The 13,246-nt window shown below is 42.5% G+C and overlaps 1 protein-coding gene across 2 annotated transcripts in view; it reads left to right on the forward strand.

Moving 5' to 3' along the window:
• The window catches only part of pard3ba (par-3 family cell polarity regulator beta a), a 191,113-nt gene that overhangs the window by 157,908 nt on the left and 19,959 nt on the right, over positions 1–13,246 (forward strand). The window lies entirely within an intron of this gene.

The following is a 13,246-nucleotide window of genomic DNA, read 5'->3' on the forward strand; positions in this document are numbered from 1 at the left end:
ACAGTGTAAAGTGTAGCCTGCGCGGTCTTAGTTGTTAGAGATTTAAACAAGCATCCGCCCTGCTGTAGTGTCCTTGAGCTTTATCTTTACTCCATCTCTAAATTTTCCATTAGGGATGCATTAATGCTCGGAAGTTCCTCTAAATTCATATTTCAGTGCGTTTTCCTGCCACAGCACACGGATTTGTTTTGGAAATGATTTGTCATGTTCTCCTTCTGAGAGGAAAATCACTGCGTAAAGGGAAGAAATAAAAATAAATGACAGAGAGCATATACATTTTGGCTTATGGCCAATCAAAACATTTCATTTGGAATAAAGCGGTAAACACGGTCCTTCTGTCAGGCTGATGGTGGCGCTGGCCTCCAGCCGACCAACAACCCAGAAAAAACCCACAAAATTAATTTAGATTAAAAAAACCTCTTGTGTGAGCATTTTCTCACCAACTCCTTATTCAAAATGATCCTTATTTTAAAAAACAAAACAAAAGAAAAGGCTCTTGAATGGAAAAGTGAACCAGGAACAGTCAGTTTGGAGTTTTAATAGGGATCGTCCTGGAATTCCGACCACAGTTTTCTATGAGAGCAACAAACCATTAACGTTGCACATATACAGCAAGGGATAATGTAGCTTACTATAATTAGTGAACATAGATCGACTGACATCAGTTAAGCATCAGCTGAAAGTATCACTTTTAACCTTTATATCTGGTTGTTGCCAACCTTTCCAGGCTTGCAGTTTAACTGCTATAGTCTTTGTGTTAAGAAAAAAAACTAATTTCCTGATGTCTAAGCTCAACGGGGGTCAATTCAGGCTTTTTTTTGGCCGCCAGGCTTATAAATCACTGGTTAAAGTCCTGTCTTCTATAACGCTGCTGACAAATTGTTGTATTTCCTTAGCTTGTAACCTAAAGTATAATGTGTCTTTGCCCCCCTGCTGTCTCAGCTGTCAGTCGAACACGCACAACAGCCGCCCACTCAGAGGTCCAGAGGCTTTTCTTCCTCTCAGTAATAATAATACACACACATATATATATATATATATATATATATATATATATATATATATATATATAAACCTCATTTTCACATCCCTTTTTTTAAAGCTGGACTTTAATAGAAGACTAGGAATGAAGTCTCCTTGCTCAGCAGAACAAGGGAGCGGTTGTGTAATGCACGAGGCAGTGTGGTTGTCAAAGCTTTGTTTTCATCCCATGCGTGCAGTCTCTCTGCCTCTCCTTCTTGCTTGGCTCTGTACTGGTCAGTTAATTAGAAACATTTCAGGTAAAATATTAAAAATGTCGGTTTGTAAAGAAAAGAGAGGGTGAACGAGGCTGAGATGCTAGTTTGTGCATGTTGGAGAAGGTGAGCAAGTGAGAGCGCGAGCAGCTGGTCCGGGGGTGTTTCTCGGAAGGAGGCTGCACTAATGTTAGACTAATGTTAGTGTTAATCAGGTTAGCATATGCCCTGTGCGTGTGCGCATGTGTGTGTGAGTTTGTGCTGTTCCTGCACCTGCACTGTGAAAATGAGGAAACAGAAGAAGTCTGGATGCAATAAAAAATGATGTGGTCCCTCCCAGGTTTAAAATTAGGTAAATAAATACAACCTGAATGACCAACAACACACGGCATATTACAACTCATCGGTATTTATTCAGCAAAAGCTAAGCTAACAGCTTGTAGAACCACTGTTACCAGTAATAACATGGATTCATCATGTTCTGTGTGAATTCACCAGTATCTCCCATCATATTGAGGAATTGTGGCCCCACCGCATCCGGGCATTTGTTTAAATATGGATTTTTTTTTATGCTTTCAATCAAGCTGAGCTCTGGGCTTTGGGATTCGTTCCTTCTTTCAACCATTCTGTTGCAGATTTGCTGCAGTGTTTGGCTACAAAACGCACCCAAATCATCACCCCTCCACCTCCATGCTTGACAGTTTCTGTGAGGTGTTTATGCTGATATCACAGCCAGACATGTCCACTTTGGTCTCATCTGTTAAATGGACACTGCTCTAGAAAGCTTGTGGTCTGTTCAACACTTCCAGATAAGTGACACTTCTTACATTTTAACATTTAACATGCTAGCTGGCACCTGGAGAGCCTGAAAAGTGTCTACTACACATCAGAACACTCCCTTACCCTGTCGGTGACGCCAAAGAAATTAATGATCCTTCAGAGTAAGCAGTGCAGCATATTAGCTTAACACAAGAATCAGATCAGTACACAGTACTGGTGGATACTTGAAGGCAAAATCTCAGTGTGCAGTCAGATCGGTCCATCCCGAGCATAAACCTCCTGAACGTGTACACATTTAATCACAGTGCACTGCACAATAATTACTCAGGAAACAAATGCATAAACTGCACAGAAGCCAACATGCACATATGTATGAACACCCGCTCAGTCACATTTTATTACCGACTTTTAAGAGGTAACATGCCACAAACACATAAAACCCACACAGCTCACAATCAACCATGCAAAAGAAACAAGTCTAGACACGCATAAGCAGGCACACACACACACTCACAATCATCATCAAAGGGCTGCAAACCTCAGCTTTGGCCAGACTGAAGCTGTTTTCAGAGTTCATTTCACTGCAGGAGGCTGCAGCCAAATCCAGGCTGGCAGCGAACACACAAAACTTTTTGAGGAGAATCCCATAATTCAGTAATTACAAGACATGCAGTCTTCTCATCCTGGTTTCCTTTTAACCCCCTCTGAGATCACTCTCGCACCCTTAAACGTAAAACACATTCTAGATTTTCTGTTATACACACACACGCCCGTCTTATCCTGTACAACATTTGAGCCCTGCGCTGATTAAAGAGTGCCCGTTGGTCCCTAACTCTAACTGTGGACCAGGCTGCTATTCTGGCTCATAAAATTACACAGGCCCCACCACAAGTTAGTGTTTGGATCACGCAGCCCAGAATAACATCGAACAAGCTACTGTGCCCAGCTACTGGAAAACAGACCGAACAGGATGAAATGACAGAGGAGAAATGAGTCGGGAGGCGGGGCTTACAGGAGACTGTTCTTTGTTAATGCAGGGCTTGATGTGATAATTATAAAGGGAAGGATGTGCTGCAGAGATTGCCCCTTCTTACAAGCCATTTAGTCCAGCTTTCAGCCTTGTCAGATCGTTTTATTCCTTTCCACTGAGGTGAGATAATTCACTGGTTTGCAATGCAAATGTAATTGCCGGTTGCACTTATACCATGAGCTCTTCCAGAACAAGGAATTATCGGGAAATTGTGATTCATGAATATTCTGCAAACAAGTAAAATTGAACTGTTTCCAGTTAAAAGTAATCTTTACCAGCCCCCAGAAGGTCACAGGGACATTAGGGGAGGACAGTACGTACTTGCAAAATGTTAGCATGTTAGCTTTTTGACAGAGTACATCAGCTTGAAAAAGGCTGTTGATTTTCCATTGTGATCCCCTTGCAAAAGCAAAGGGGAAAAAAAGACTACTGTGGAGCAATTATCTCTCCATCCCATAGTCTGCATGTAAAAGATGAATGCTGCCAATGTTATATCACACTCTGGTTTGTGGACCACCACCTTAAAACTTCAAGCAGGAAAAAGGATGTCCAACAGCTAACACTAGCTAGATTGGTTAGCAAGGTGCATCAGTAGATATGGGTTCAATGCACAGACACACAGTTAAATGGTAGCATGCAGATGAAAAATAAGATTTTTCCTGTGAAATTAACTGCAGCAAATCATAGTTATTATGCAATGATTGCAATAAAAATGCCTCTTAAGGCACCAAGCCGAGCAAACACTTTGCAGCCTAGCCGTCACCTCTCTGTCCCTCAAAATGTCCATGCCTGTGTTTGTATTAGGGCTTACCTTTAGGTCTTAATCCAAGTTAAATGAGTGGGTTATGTAATATCTCACACCCTGTATAATTATGGGGGAAAAAAAGTTGGAAAACTCCTTTTCTTTGCTCTGGCTTATCCAAATTCCCATTAGGCCTCGCAGAATCGGCATGCTCATTCGGTGCTCTTTCTGAAATTTCACAGTCTGAGCAGGTCAGCGGGTGTTGTGTATTGTTTGACATCGTCTGCTTTCTTGGCCATTGCTTGATTGGTACACATATGAGCACTCCCTGTTCCAGCATCTCCGAAGCGCACCGACTCAGACTCGAGCACCGGCTGAACTTCTGTTCACACTCCTGGGAGACAAAGACAAGAGTTGAACAGCTCGTTCCAGCATTATGTTTCTACCCGCTGCTATCAAGAATTCTCACACACACGTATAACACCTTTCTCCCTCTTTTCTCCCTACAAAGTCACAATGAGTGATTCCATCCACGGACTCCTCCTCCTCTGTCCTTGTCTCTCCAGCTCATCCCTGAGGCTCCACGTTTCCCTCTCGCTTCTTTTTTTGTTTTAAGTCACTTCATTCCAATGCTGCACAGCAACCGGGTGATTTTTTTTTTTCTTTTCTTTTTTCCCCCTCCCTCTCTCCCGCTTCTCCATCTGGGCCAGCAAAGGCCTACAGGGACTTATTTGGTGTCTGTCTTTATCCCCACAGCTCGTCTGTGGCCTACGGGCAAACTGCAGAGTGTGATCTGTCTGCGAGCTGATAAAAATCTCCCGTTCTCCTCCGTGCTCGTGCCCACTCTCACTTCAAAGCACTTCACCGCGCTATGTTTAGATTTAAGAAGATGGAGTTTCGACAGGGTCAGCTACGTGTTTGTGTTGTCTCCGCTGAGGTCACATTTCCGCCGTCGTTTTAAATCATGACACCATTCCTCTCAAAGGTGCCAATGTGCACAATGGGCATTTTTGTTGTAGCACCTGCATTTTCAAGGTAATGTCAAGTTCTTACAGTTTTTTTTTCTTTTTATATTTCAAGCTTTTACCTCTAAAAAAGGAGGCATTAAATGCAGGCACTTGTTGTTCATAAAGTCATATTTCTATAGAGGAATCTAAAAGGATAAGCGTGATTTATTTCATCACTTAAGGCTCTGAGTGTCTTCCTAATTGACTTTTAAATCAAGTGGCTGGAACACTAAACAGGCCACTTCATCACTCCCCTTCCACCCAAAAATCTGGGGTTTTGTGCATTGTCTGTACTTCACAAAGAAAATTGCTGCCAGCAGTGAGCTGGGAGGCGAAAGGGACATCATGGGCCAAGAGGATGCAGTGCTGGCAAACATCTGCAAGTACTGCACTCTGCAGAGGAAATTGCTTCTTTGCTAAATTTCCAGAGAGAGTTAGAGGGAGTTGGCTTCTAGGTAGCTTCTGCTAAAGCTCCATCATACAAGGAGCAATGTTTTTTGGGGGAAAAAAACACTCTTCTGTGGATTTTTCCAATCCCATTAATTGTTTTTGGAACTAAAAAAAATCTGGAAAAGCCTGGACAAAATATAAGAAAGAAAAATGCACGTAGAGATACATCAGGATAAACGAGTTTTTGGGTTTTGTTTTTTTTAAACTGACCCCTTCAAACCACTGCAGTAATCCTCTTCTTTAAAGGTCCTGAAGTTGGCAGGGCTTGCATCAAAGCATCTGAAGGTCAAACAGATCAACCTCACGACATTTTCAGCAGGCCATTGGAGAGCATGAGTAGCTGGATGCAATCATCAAAGACTCCGTCGCCGGCGGTGGCGTCAACCCCCACATCTAAAAATCTGTGACCGGAAGGAGAAAACAACAGAGGACTGTTTAACGCGTGCTGTGGAGATGATGCCTTCTCAGAGCACAAACGCATGACTCAGCACAGCTGGACGGGGAACTGGCAGAGTGATGCTGCTGTTTTTGGTTTTTGGTTTTTTTTAAAAAACCTGGTTTGAACTTTAAGGCTGTTTCTAGACTTGTGCGCACACTCTCTGGTTACATCACAGGGGGAAAAATCTGTTTCTTACACACATGAAGACATGCCTTTTGGAGGCGTCATAACCTGGAAAGAGGGGACACAAACCATCTGCACACACATACACATACACACTTGCAGGGGTATTTGGATGTTATTTCAGTGAACAGTGGGAGGCTAACAGAACCGCAGAGGAAGACAGGAACAGGGACACGGCCCCAGTAAATAAACAACACCCCATGGCCACTGCCATGGCCACACACACTAACACACATGGAACAGGTTTAGGATCCATGTTGAATGAAGATAGGTGTGACAGCAAAGCACACCAACATGTAAGTCCCCATTCTGATGTCAAGGCTCCTTTCCAGAGGTTACTGGAACTGGAACTTACTGATTTGGTTTAGCAAAACATCTTAATATATCGTTAATGCTACAGTCACACAAGGGGAAAGCAGTGGTTGAAGGCTGGGGCACAGTCAAATTTGTTGTAATCTCATTGCCTTTGAGCTTCAAAGACAGACTAGGTCTTCTTCAGAGTGACTTTTTTGCATCAAGACAGCATTAAAACATCAATAAGTTAGTCTGCTATCAGTTTTAAATTGACTGGGGCTACGTTAGTGATGAATTGTTATGAATCTTCAAAAATCAGAAAGCTGTTCCTGTCTGCATACGCAGAAATTCGCATTAACTACTCGCATTCAGAGCCCAATAAGGACCTCTTAGATTTGAAACAGAAATTTAGGGATAGTGCTGTACTCGCTACAGGACAGCAGTTCACCTGTAGAGTGACACCGTATAGGACTGTAACCCCAATACACCACCAAAGAAGTGGAACCTGTGTTGCAAACAGACGTGTCATAGATGAGTTGCATTGATCTGGGGAGGCTGACTCAGCGTGTTGGCAAACTCTGCATTTTTAAATTAGACTAGCAAGTATTTGCTAACTTTTGCTAGTTTCATAGTGATTGTTTGGAGACCAGTTGCAACCAGAAAGATTTTATACATGAGGACTAAAAATATATAAATGAATAATACAGCAACAGCCATTAGCCCACCATCATGACAGGTCTCCACTGCGGTTTTGCTGCTGTGCTGTGTGCCTGAGAGCAGCAAGCAGCAGGTACTCTGACACCGAGCTGACATAAAAGTGTACATACATTATGGGGCATAAATAAAGCAGCACTTAGGTATATTTTCAGTTCTTTTAGTTTGAGGAGTACCTGCTGAACTCTGCAGTCTCTACTGTGCCATCTCTCTTTCTCTTTGTTTTAAATCTCTGTGAGTACGCTATGATAGAAGTATCATTATCAGGGGATGAACACGAGGCCCTCTGCAGACATCCTCATTGCCCTCCGAGGTCCATGCAGACACTACATTACAATGCACCAACTATGCATTAGTCCTCCAGGTGGACTTGGAGGGGAAGAAAAAAAAAAAAGTATAATAAGAACAGCTACTCACCTCTGATGTCTGCAGCTGTCTATATGTGTGTCAGCAGGAGGGTAAAATCCCAGCCTCAGTCTCTTTATTACCCACAGAAAGGCTCAACAGTGTTAAAGAGAAAGATGCAAGCACCAATGTGTATGTGCGGTCAAACTGACTAGCAAAACATGGAAACAGCCACATCTGTGAACACCATCGCCCAGCCGTGTTTAAAATCGCATATTTGGAACCAATAATTCATCAAAAAATCCAGCTGCTTTGCACAGATGCTTTAACTTTAAAAGACAAGCCTACTTTGAATGCTGTGTCATCATTCTTGGCTGATGGCAGCTTAAACAAATCAAATCCTCTCTCACTCTCTCTCTGTGTTTGTCCACTTTTAGCCAGTAGCGTCACTGGTTTTCACAGCGATGTGCACAATGTTGTGTTGAGTATGCTTCCTCTCTCGCTTCTCTGATGCATGTAAAACATTCAGTCTATTTGGAGTTCATGTAAACAGTTTGAAAGTTTAAACCGGAGAAAATGTATTTGGACAGATAAATTAGCTTTGCGTGCGGCTGCGGCAAAACATACGAGTCACCAGCACCGCTCTGAACACTCTGTAGCTAATGAGACAAAATATCTGTTGGCCCGGTTTGTTTCATCCTTACATGGACCTCTAGCACACTCGTCTAGTCAGAGCCTGAACTCAACTGTAAGGAAATGTAAAGAGCCATTGGAAGGTCAGAAGCTGAGGCCTGCACAAACACTAACAATGATGACAATTACCAGCAGATTGGCCTATTACCAAACTAGACTGCATTCCAGTCTGAATGTGTGTAACCTTTGGTCCCCGTGTGTGTGTATGTGTGTGTGTACCATCTGCTGCTAACGAGCTCTGTGTGAGCAGGGTCCAGGTGTGGGAGTGTTTAGTGTACACTGGGGGGCAAGTGAGCCTCCTGTTTGTGATCCGCACACACAGAGCCCTCCTAATTCGACATAATCTTGTGTGCCGACGGGCTCGATTCGGCTTAGCATGAAAGAGGTGCTTCGACCTTTTCGAGCATGAGCTGGTTATTAGCTGGTAACTATGCCAACAAACTGCCTCACAAGAACACTGCAAATCCAAGAATTTTGCCCGGAAAAAAAAACTTTCTTTTGGAAGAAGATGCTCAGCCCAGTGGCTTTGCAAAATAAAGGAAAAAAACACACGAGAATGAAAAATAGAAAAATCACTGCTTTGGACCTGACATAGTTATCAGTGGTTAACATGAGTGTTAATACTCAAACTACTACTATTGTTCCTCTTATCTTGCCTTAGTCGAGCTATATGATTATGCAAAGACTTCCACAGCCAAATTTGAGGACCCTCGATGTGGATGCACATCGCAGCTAAATAAAGTAGCGGTAAAATGTTGCTCTATCTTTAAAAAAAACTGCAAAATAAGAGGAGGATGCTCTCGCAGATTAACGATGATACCTAGAGTATATCAAGCAATCCACTAATGCCGACGTTAGAAACAACTTATCCCTAAGAACGTTAAAGCCAACGGCAAAGAAGTCGTCTTAACTTTACCGTCACTCAACCCTAAATAGGATTAGAGCTTTAAAAAAGCGCACAGCTGTTGTGCTTGTCTACATTTAAAAAGCGTGGTTGAAATTTAAAGATTTGTTCACCTCAAGAAGTGCTTTTCAAAGCTTTCAGGTGAGAAAGCACCCACTCAAAGAGAACGTACAGTGTCAGATTTAGCTCTGTAGTCATTAACATTTTAAAGCCATGTTTGGATGAAACTTGTTTTTGCAGGTGTGTTTTTGTATATATATATATATATATATATATATATATATATATATATATATATATGTATGGATGGATGTGGTGGTGTCTTTATGTTTAAAACTCCAGCTGTCAGCAACTAGTGGCAGCAGTAGTTAGATACTCTTTGGCTCACAGGTTCCTGCTTTGTTTGGTGTTCTCTTCTACATGTGCCTCATATTTACAGCTTCTTTCCCCTGTTCTGTTTTCTCTCCCTCTTATCTATTCTATCTCCTCCCACGGGGGAGTCAGCAAAATCTCATCACAGTGATTTTTAGGGAGGGTGGGGGGAGAGAGAGGATGGATATCGGGTGGGTTCCGCCTCATCGTGCCAGTCGGATGCGGGGCTCGCGGGGTGATGTTGCCAACAGGAGGTGGGCATGGGGTGCCAGGCACAGGCTCCTACTGAGACACATGCTTAATTAGCATCCGAGATGGATGGAGGGAGGAAGAAAAGCATGGATGGATGGCAGTACAGGAGGCTAATTATGCAGTTTGAAAAGAGACGGCGGAGTAAAGCGTCTTGGAAAAGGCGAATCTTAGCATCTCAGTCAGAGAATGAAAGCGCTGCTCAGGCATTGTGTCAAAGCACTTGGACTCTCATTTGAGGCTTATTGTATATATGAACATCACAAATTTCCAGCACAGCCAAAAGTGCTTCAAGAAATTCATTTCCTGAGCTCTGGCAATGCTTTCTGATGAATGCGACAGCTGCGCTGCTAGAGCTGAGTGGTGTGTGTTTTTCAATGCGTATCATCTGGCACTGTCAAGGCAAAGCTTTCTAATTTGGAAAAATGGAAAAGTGGCATTCTGCTCATTCACACTCGCGCACGTGCCAACCATTCTGTCATTGCGAGCGTTTGTCAACTGGCGAACTGCGGCACGTGCGATGACTCGACACAATTATAGACTTTATATCCTCTGTTATGTTTAAGCTCGTTTGCTTTCCCACGATGAGAGAGTGTAAAAAGCAGTCTCTGGATATTCTTATTGTAAGGTTTTAGTGCAAACTACACACAAATAAATGCAAATGAACACAGAGGAAGTGCAAGCAAGATTAAAAGGGGGGCAGATTATGCTCATTTGCTACCTTCATGTGTTTTTTCCATGGTCTTCATTAGAGTAGCTTTGCATGATTCATGGTTAAAACTAATCTCCCTTCTTCTGGGCCTCATACTTCATCACCTGGGTTATAAGAGCTTTCCTCTGATTGGCTGCCCCTCAGAAGGTTTAAACTGCAGGTGGGTGGAGCTTCTGTGTGGGCAGTTACTTCTGATTTTTAATCTGAGCACCCACTATTGCACTAACAGTGTAAATATGACAGAAAATAAGGTAAAGCATTATTAGGTCCCCCTTTAGTTTCACCATATGGCACTACTCCCTGTCATTGGTGTGCATGTGCAGAATCTGGCTTTCTTTCAGCTACCGCCTGCACATGACATTAACTTTGGCAGTGATAGCTGCACAGGCACAGCAGCAGCCATGCTGTACATACACACAGTGTTTTATATGAAGACGTCAGGTTCATCACCATGATGCTTGAGGAAAAGTGCATTTGATCCCTCTCCACCTTTCTGAAGTTCTTTTGCTCACTGACCGCCTCCTCAAAAGTCTGACTGCTGCATTTCCCCTCTTAACCGAGATGAATTTCATATTGCTGTTTTACCAGTTGCCATGGTGAGACCGAGACTTGTTTCGTGTGTTTGTTTACTTGCATGTATGTGTCTGTGTACACCGCAGCAGTATTTCAAGGCACATCATCTGGCACTAAAGCCGGCTGTCTAATTTAGGGGGAAATGGGCTTCCGTCTGAAAAGCATCCATATGACAGGCATTCATAATGTGTGTTTGGTGTGTTTGCGTGTGTGTGTGTGTGTGTTGCGTGTGTGTGTGTGTGTGTGTGTGTGTGTGTGTTTGTGAGTTAATAAAGGGATCATCCAGACCTTTGGCTGCAGGCTATTATGTTAATACAATCAATGGACAAAGAATTTCACTCATTTTATCTAAACACACATTTCCTCCTCTCCTCATCATTCTCTTGCTTCTCCTCCTCCTCTTCCCCTTTTTTTTTTGTCTGTTCACAGTCAGAAGATGTATTACGGCTTGTCCAACACACAGACACACACAGAAGGTCTTCCACCTGAGTCCCAGATTCTTGCTGCTGCTAATGCCCCCTTTACCTCACATTATTATGCATCTCTTTGCATAATGGCCCCTTCTCTCGCGCACACGCTGCCATCCAAAGATGGAGAGTTCACTTTCTGACATTATATTAAAACTGCACACAGACACACACGCGCACACAGCCCTCATGACTAGCACAATATTAGCATACTATATACACACACAGGCACAAAGCCACTTCAGCGAGTCAAGTAGCAGCCTTGCCCTAGCCATAGCTCTGATGTGCTTCACTTCCTGGCTCCCATTCAGAGGCATTAGAGCTCTCTACATTACAGAGACATGCTAATGATATCTGGTAATGCGCCACTGCAGCATAGACATGCAGAATGAGTTTGAACTCATACATACATACAAAACAGAGCGATAGACTGGTCTTGCATGAAGTCATGCTGACTCTTTTCATAGTGTGTCTGTGGTTTTAAATGCTGTGTACGTTTGCTGGCTTGCATCGTTTTGATAGCCTGGATCAAACGTACGGCTGTTTGCCTTTTTCAGATTTCCAGGTGAGCATCTGTCAAATTCACGATTAGCTTGTTTATGTCAGTTATTGTGCATATGGTTGTTTTTGTGTGTTTGACCAGCTTTCTAGCGCGTGCGTGTTGTGCTGCAGTGGTGGATGGAACGTTTGACCATTGAAATGTCGATTGGGTAAACAGCCTGTGTTTGTATGTGAAAACTGAGAGTCCAGAATGCAGATAATTGAAATTGTGTGCTCTCCCCATGTCTCTGCCTCCACACTCCTCCCTCCTCTCGTGCCCTCAGGGGCGGCTTGTTTAAAACCATTTGTATTGTCGCGATCTTGGAGCACGTGCACTTGTATGCAGCTAAATTTGATGGTAAACGTTAGACTTATGCTCCAATTAAGTCGGATGATGGTGTTTATGGTGCAGTCACTGTGCTAAAACACCGATGCATCTCAAATTCCCCTCATTTGTACAAATCCTTAATAAAATCCAAAAATGTCTTGGATCCAGGGGTGTCAAACATAAGGTCTGGGGGCTAGAATCAGCCCGCCAAAGACTCCACTCTGTCCCACTTGATGTCTTAGGCAGAGGGGCATAGATTTTAGACTTTTAACTTGTATATTCATGAGTTTTAGAGCTTTTCCTGCCATTAAAGACCTCCTCATTAATAGTACACCAAAGTAAATAAATAATAGATAAACAATGAGATGACAGAAATACAGATATACTTGAGATATGTTTTTATGGTGAGTCCAAAGCATAAATTTTAATTATTACAGGACAGTCTGAGCCATTTTCTGTAATTTTACAAACCTGTTACTTACTTTTTAGTCCCAACATGTCACGCTAACAGATTTCTTCCATGTACTCCAGCAGTGTTTCAATATCATGTACAAAAACTGACACTGCTACATTTTTAAATGCTTTTGTCCAGCACGAGTCAATTTCCAGCTTCCAGTACAAAGGATGAAATGGTGAATACGATTAAAAAATAAGAGCTTCTTAGCACACCTCATTATTATTATTATTATTATTATTATTATTATTATTATTAATATATCCTTTAGTTAAACATGTAGCCTCATTGAGATCAAGGTCTTTCTTTCCAGAGAGACCTCAACCAAAGAAACATGCAAGGACTGAAACAGCTACATAATAAAAGGCCACATTTTACATGATCACACATTCAGAAAGAAATCGACGAGAGTCGTTGCAGATGGACAAAAATCTAATATTGGGAGCAGAGTGCACCGTGCAGTGACCTGCAAGTCTGTATTGTGGTCAGGAACATAAGAAAATGAACATAGCATGTTTATTTTTTTTAATTGGCTCTCATGCCCTGTATGGAAATATCTGTATTCATCATGGGTTTTCTACATTTATTCACATTTCCCTTCCTCTGTAAGTAATTACAAAGAGCAGGCGATAACCTGTTATCCAGGAAAACAACGGAGAGACTTGGAGAAAGAAAGGGTGGGGGGGGAGAAATTTAGCCGATTGTTTTTCTGCTGCGGTGTTTCAGTGAGGATGA

Source organism: Simochromis diagramma, unplaced genomic scaffold (genome assembly GCF_900408965.1).
Source record: "Simochromis diagramma unplaced genomic scaffold, fSimDia1.1 OVJJ01000413.1, whole genome shotgun sequence".
Lineage (NCBI taxonomy): Eukaryota > Metazoa > Chordata > Actinopteri > Cichliformes > Cichlidae > Simochromis > Simochromis diagramma.